Here is a 7,425-nt window from a genome sequence, read left to right on the forward strand (position 1 = left end):
ATTCAAATGAGGATAATGATAATCTTTAGGTTATTGAAACAGTCAAAGAGGAAAAGGATCTTGGGATGTATTTTTCTCCTAACCTCAATTTACTCTTCATGTGCACAAAATCGATGCCAAAGCAGATAAAGTACAATGAACTTGTTCCGATCAAAGGGATTTTTACTCACTTGACTAGAGAAGTATTGTCTTTATCGGTTACAGCTCGTTATTCCTATAAAGATTCGTTATTCCGAAGGTTCATTGTTCCGAATTTCATTTTCGGATTAACCAATCTTCGGAGTAACGAACATTCGGAATAACGCCACATATTTTCGGATTAACGAACCCTTTTTCATTTTCGGATTAACGAACCTCTAGGTATAGGGAATTTGCGTGTTTCGGATTAACGACCTTTCGGAATAACGAACCTTCGGAATAGCGAACCTTCGGAATAACGAACAGCACCCGTCTTTATCATAGGCCTATTTAAAGGATCTATGTCAGACCGCTCTCGGAATATTAGGCCTACCCTTGTGTCTGGAATGCAGGGCCGGCGCAGTGTTTTCAAAAGTGTGGCGGGTTTAAAGAGCTAACAAGCAAAAAAAAAAACAAAACAAAAAAAAACAAAACAAAAAAAACCCAAAACCAAAAACCAAAAAAAAAAAAAAAACCAAACCCCTCCCCCCCCCCCCAAAAAAAAAAAAAAAAAAAAAAAAAACGGTCCTCAGCTCATCTCTCCCCTCCCATTTCCGGGTGTTATAAAAAAAAAAAAAAAAAAAAAAAAAAAAAAAAAAAAAGGTCTTCAGAGAAAACACATAACCTTACCGCTGCCATACTTCAAGATCTCTATCTATTTCTATGTTAGTGCCACTTACGTACTTCCGAGTTGAAAAAAGTGTGGGGGCCCAAAGTGATGACACCTTATGTATTCCTTTGTATGGTGCACAAAAAGTGTGGGGGCCCGAGGCCCCACGGCCCCCACGGCTGCGCCGGCCCTGGAATGAACATACAAAGAGTGATGCAATGAAAAACAACAAAGCTAAAAAAATTAATAAAAAATAAAATTGGTTCAGAGGGAGCGACTTAGTTATTATCTAAAGTTTTATTGTCATATTCAATGAGAGACTCATAGTCTTTGGGGAGTCTAAATCCCTATAGAGTATAGACGATTCAAGTCTTCAAGATTTTGCTTTTTTTTTTTTTAATGGAAGATTTTGATCAACTTGAAGAGTTTGTTCGCAAAAACCGATAAGTCCATATTTGCCAAATGGAGATATTTGCGATTAAAGGTCAAGAAAAACAAAGAGAATACTAAGAAAATTTTTGTCTCTTTTGACCATAACTTTAAAAATGGATATACCTTTAGTGACCAATAGGACCCTATATCATTTATAAGGTATTATTTTGTGCTTTATGACAGAGACCGTACTTTCAAAATCTTCAAAAATGGACTTATCGGTTTTTGCAAACAAACTCTTCACTTGTTCTCTCTGTTATCAATGATCATAAATGCGGTCATAAGTTTGTGTTGTAGAGGTACATTTTTTCAGCCTGAGAGCACTGAATTTTTGAAATAGCCTAAAGTTTGACGTGCTGATACTGTCGAGGCAACATCAGTAACTGTTTTAAACGCGTTCAAGGCTAAGCTCAATAGTCACTGGAAACAGAATCATCATGAATTTACAAATGACCATCCCGTGTATGGATACAGCAGCGGTTCCGTAACATTATTTTGCTCCTGCAAACAATAATCTATGCTCCCATGAAATACGAATTTTTTATCTGCACGCTAAGCCAAATATAGTTTTTAACTACAAACATAACCAGGAAACACTACTGTAATTCTCACATCAAGATAAACCTATAAAACCCTATCACAACCCTATTAAGTCCTTGGAGAAAAGAAGACCGGAGCAATTGTCGCAAGAGCAATATTTAATATCGTGTCACCGCATAGACAACAGCGGGTGCTGTTCGTTATTCCGAAGGTTCGTTAATCCGAAACACACAAATTCCGTATACCTAGAGGTTCGTTAATCCGAAAATGAAAAGGGGTTCGTTAATACGAACATTTGTGGCGTTATTCCGAAGGTTCGTTATTCCGAAGACTCGTTAATCCGAAAATGAAATAGCGTTCTTTGTTCCGAAGGTTCGTTGATCCGAAATGAAATAGGGTCCGTAACGAACCTTCGGAATAACGAGCTTTGTGTCATTTTCGGATTAACGAGCCTTCGGAATAACGAACCTTATTTCATTTTCGGATTAATGAACCTTGGGAATAACAAACCTTATCACATTTTTGGATTAACGAACCTTCGGAATAACGAATCTTCGGAATAACGAACCTTCGGAAGAACGAACCTTCGGACTAAAGAACCTTCGGAATAACGAACTGTAACCTACAGCAGCTGCACATGAAACTCTTCAGGCTGAGGATTGGATCTCGTGAATGGTCCTCTACAAGTCTTTGACTTACTGGGCGTCATCATAATTAGGTGGGTATAGCTAATTCAGTAAAAAAAAAAAAGAAAAAAAGAAAAAAAAAAGAAATCTACTCTCGTGGTGCTATTTAACGACAGTTGATTCAAAGTAAGTTTAATCCCTAACAAACTTTAAGTTATCAGTTGAATTTTGATAACGCTTTAGTTTCACGTGATTATAAAACGTATAACGCCGAAGCATCGATTATCTAAATATAAGAATATGGAAAATTGAAAATTATGAAAATTATATGGAAAATGGTCTATTTACTCCATTTCAACGAGCAATGTTTGATTTATTGAGGAAAAAAGTTTTGTATCTCTTTTTTAAGTGCACATGCCGTGTGTTTTTCATTTTGCTTGTACTGATCTTTTACCACAAGACCTTCGATTTCTACTAGATCGTAAACATAAACATAGCCATGATGATACGGTGTATTTTCCTTTGAGGAAGGGGGTGGGGGTCAAGAAGGTATGGGGGATTGGGAGAAGATCCTGGGACTTTTAAAGGACAAGTCCACCTACATAAACATGACGATTGAGAGAATGCAGCAATATTACTAGAACACATAGGTGAAAGTTTGAGGAAAATTGGACAATCCGTTCAAAAGTTATGAATTTTGGAAGTTTCAGGTCCGCGATCGCTGGATGTGAAGACTACTACAGCTTGTGATGTGTACAACCATGTAAAGAAACTATAAAGAAAATTCAACATAATAGATTATTATTTTCACTTTTCTCGCATAGTAGAAGAGCACATGACTTGCCTCGTTCAGAAGGCAGGGGGAGTAATATTACCCTTAACATATATCAGTTACAAGTTGAGGGAATGTGTACTTTTTTCAAAAAATGAAATTTTGTGGAATTCTCTTTATATTTTCCTTATCGTTGTACGCACGCGACATCATTAACTGCAGTAGTCTTCTCATCCAGCAGTGACTGCACAGAAACTTTAAAAATTCATAACTTTTGAGCGGATTGTCCAATTTTCCTCAAACTTTCACTGATGTGTTCCACTTATATTGCTGCAGTATCTAAATCCACATGTATATGAAGGTGAACTTGTGCTATGATGGGTCTGACAAGTACAAGAGTGTTATCAATTGTAAAACGAGTGAAGTCCATTCGTGTTGATTTGACATACAATTGCCATTTTATGCGATGGAAGCTGCTAGCAAAAACCCAGAGAGAATAATACGATATTATTTTTTTATTGTCATAACGTCAAGAATACACCTGTAGTTAATGTAACAAAATGAAGAACCATCGGATATGATTTATTTTACTCTCTGTGATGATGGGATTACTATATCTACAGATGGTACTTAAAGGGATGGTACAGTATTGGTGGAGATGAGAAATGGGCTTTTAACTTTTTGCGAGATACTAAGAAAACACTTATGGTATAGTACAGAGCATACCATTTTAAGAGGAATTCAAAGTTTATTTAATGAAAATCGGATTTAGAATAACTGAAACATCCAAAAACAAAGTAAAACAAAGCAATCGTAATAAAGTGTGGGTCCCACACTTTATTAGAATCGCTCTTTTTTTGATATCTCAGCCATTTCAAACCAATTTTCATCAAATAAACGTAGAATTCCTTATAGAATTACATGCTCTTTCATATTTCATAAGAGGTTTCTCATTATCTCACCAAAAAATGTTAGAAACCTGAAATTAACTCTCAACCAAAACTATACGATCCCTTTAACCCGTTTCGCGATCAAACTACTTACCATGTTTTGCCTCTATTTTCTTTCCTGTTAATGTTGTAATTATAAGAATATGTACATTTGAATACACAAAGTATAAGGTATAAACAAGAAATGTATATAGCGATGTATACACACGTAATGAAATAATAATCATATTTATGCATAAATAATTCTATGAAAAATTCTATATAATAATCATATAAGTCCATTTTTGAAGATTTTGAAGGACGGTCTCTGTCATAAAGTACAAAATAATACATTTTAAATGATACATTGGTCACTACATAAATAAAGGTATATTTCTGGAGTTATGATCAAAAGAAGCAAAAATTTTCTTATTATTCTCTTTATTTTTCACGACCGCATTATTCATTTTTCATTATCGCAAATATCTCCATTTGACAAATATGGACTTATCGGTTTTTGCAAACAAACTCTTCATATATATATATATATATATATGTATATATATATATGTATATTTCTATTCAAAATCAAAATGTATTTTACGGTGTTTTCGATAGATAGACCCTATCTCACAAAAAAAAAAACACACTTACACACAATTCAAATGCACTGTTTTGTTATGAATATGCTTTATTTTGCAAATGATAGTACATGTTTCTCAAACATGATGCAACATGGATTTTTTACTATCTTAGCGTTACGAAGATGGCATGGAAAATTTACAGTTAAAAATTCGTCATAACGTTACATACAATACAGATATACATGATGAATTGACTGTCGGTGAATGAACACGCGAAATGAATTACAAGTATACTTGAGTATGCTTCATTATAAGGAAATCATGGCAACAATATTCGAAGTAGGACTACTCTACATAATAACATTTGCTGTGTGAGTTATACAGATTCTAGCGTCGTCTATATAATCTTGTTAGATGAAATTGCAAATATAACACTGCAACATTACTATGACAAAACATATATAGGAAACGTATACACTGCACTTGCAAAATTACAGTCATAATGCAAAATCAGTATGCAAATTATCTACAAATGAAACTTCCAAAACAATGTTACGATCTGACAATTAGAGGGTAGTTTCTTTGCCTCGAAATTCCGGGCGAATACGAGGAAAAGTTTTCTACGCATTTTAATATCACTGTATCATATTGCCAAGAGTTTATATTTAAGCAGTTTTTTCGTTTACACTGTGTTCAAGTCATTCGTTGTTTATTGTAGTGTGTGATCAGTGACGTATTAGTGAAATACTAAAATATCATCTGAGTATTCATGCGGGGTACACTGCAGCAAATGAAGGAAAACAAGCTAATATATCATTTAGACTGTATGTGATATGAACTATACAGCTATAATAATTACTTGACTCTGGAGGTAACTGACAAGGTCCAAGAAAGGCCATTGTAATTATACACTGCAAAGCAAGTCCGATAATACATATTCCATATGAAATAGAACGAAACGATTTGATATACAAAATATGAAGTATAATATGACTACAAAGAATATCTTATGCATTATACTAATCACACGTATCAGACATACCTATAGAACTATAAAGGATATCTTACGCAAGGGAAATAAAACATTAACGAGAAATTTGAGAATACAGTGTATATAGACCTTTTGAAACTACATCAATGTAAGGTTGGTGGAAAGTGCAATAAGAGTTTAGCAATGTTTATTACAGACTGGAAACAATTGTTTATATAAAACCAAAAATATCAATTTGTTTTAAGCGCATATATATTTTATAAGAGTATATCGTAGGACTATAATAGCAGAATATCATCATGGCAGTCAACAATTGGTAAAGCTGTCTTTTTCTTGTATAAACTTTACCTGCGAACAGAATTAGCTTCGGCATTCTATAAGCTACGCTGAGATACAACCCTGTGTAAGCATATTATTCAATTCAATTCAATTCAATTCAAATTCATTTCCGTTTTTCGACAATAAAAAATAACAGAATATACATCTCACTTTCTTTAGTGGTAGAAATTGTGTAAACAAAACAATGTGGATTTAACAGAATAAACAACAATAATTGTAAACCTATAGTAACGATACAATGTAATGGGACTGAAGTAAAATGAAGCAAAGTGAAATATCAAAATGTACTTTGTGAAAAATGGAGGGACCCACTGAAAAGAGAAAAGACGATGCTTATAGACAATGCTTGTGGTAATAGTGACACCCCCTCAAAACCTTGCTGTGAGGTGCCAAATATCAATTCTGCATGCAGCTCTGAAGAAAACACGTTACTTTTTTTTTCCACATAACATGTTAGTTAAGGTATAAATTGGTACTTTGAATATAACCATGATTTCCAAACAGAAAAATACAATTTTGTGTGCATTATCATAGTTTATAAAAGTACATGAAATACGTCACAATGTATCCTGATTGAACAGTGTGTTGAATGACACAGCTTAAAACATTCGCGGTGGCACTTTATAGCAGAATACGTAAGAAATGACAAAATAAGACGAAAAGAGTATGCCCATAGGCTATATAAATTTCAGTAACGTTATTGTTATTACGTCATGTGCAGCTTTCCTCAGGCGTCAAAATTTATGCAAAAAAAAATCATAAATCTGCCACGCGATGGCGTAACGTCAATGAACTGCTTCTGAAGCACTATACTAGACTGTCTTTTATGCAAACATAAGATATAAGTAAGAAATCGCTATTATGACAAAATATTCTTGGGTTGTTATGTTTAGAGGAAATAGATGTTTACATTGAAGCAAAACAAAATATTTTGTTTCGACAATGATAATAACTTTGCAAAGAGGTGTAATATATGAAGATTTGTACGGGGACCGTGCTGTATTATATTCTTCCTTTTAAAATACAATTGACAACATGTCAGCAAATTCTATTATTGACAAAGATAAATGCAGTTCAATCCCCATAATTCTTCTCCTTACATTGGCATACAGTCATACATTTTCACAATGGTAATAACTCTTTAAATCGTTCCAATTCACATCCACGACTTACAGTACACAGGAGAAATATAACACAAATATTCATCATAAGTAAACTTTTTAAATACTGGATGGGCATGACAAGTTATTCAAAACACTCAATCTTACCTAATATCTTTTGATAGACATTGACATCACAAACCTTCTTCGTGTAATAATCTTGCTATCATGTTGTAGCCCTTAGTATCATAAATTTGTTATCACTTCAAAAAAAAAAATACATAGTATAAATCTACCACTTCAAAGTCAAACGTCAGTCGTAGCA

This window comes from Diadema setosum, chromosome 10 (genome assembly GCF_964275005.1).
Source record: "Diadema setosum chromosome 10, eeDiaSeto1, whole genome shotgun sequence".
Classification (NCBI taxonomy): domain Eukaryota; kingdom Metazoa; phylum Echinodermata; class Echinoidea; order Diadematoida; family Diadematidae; genus Diadema; species Diadema setosum.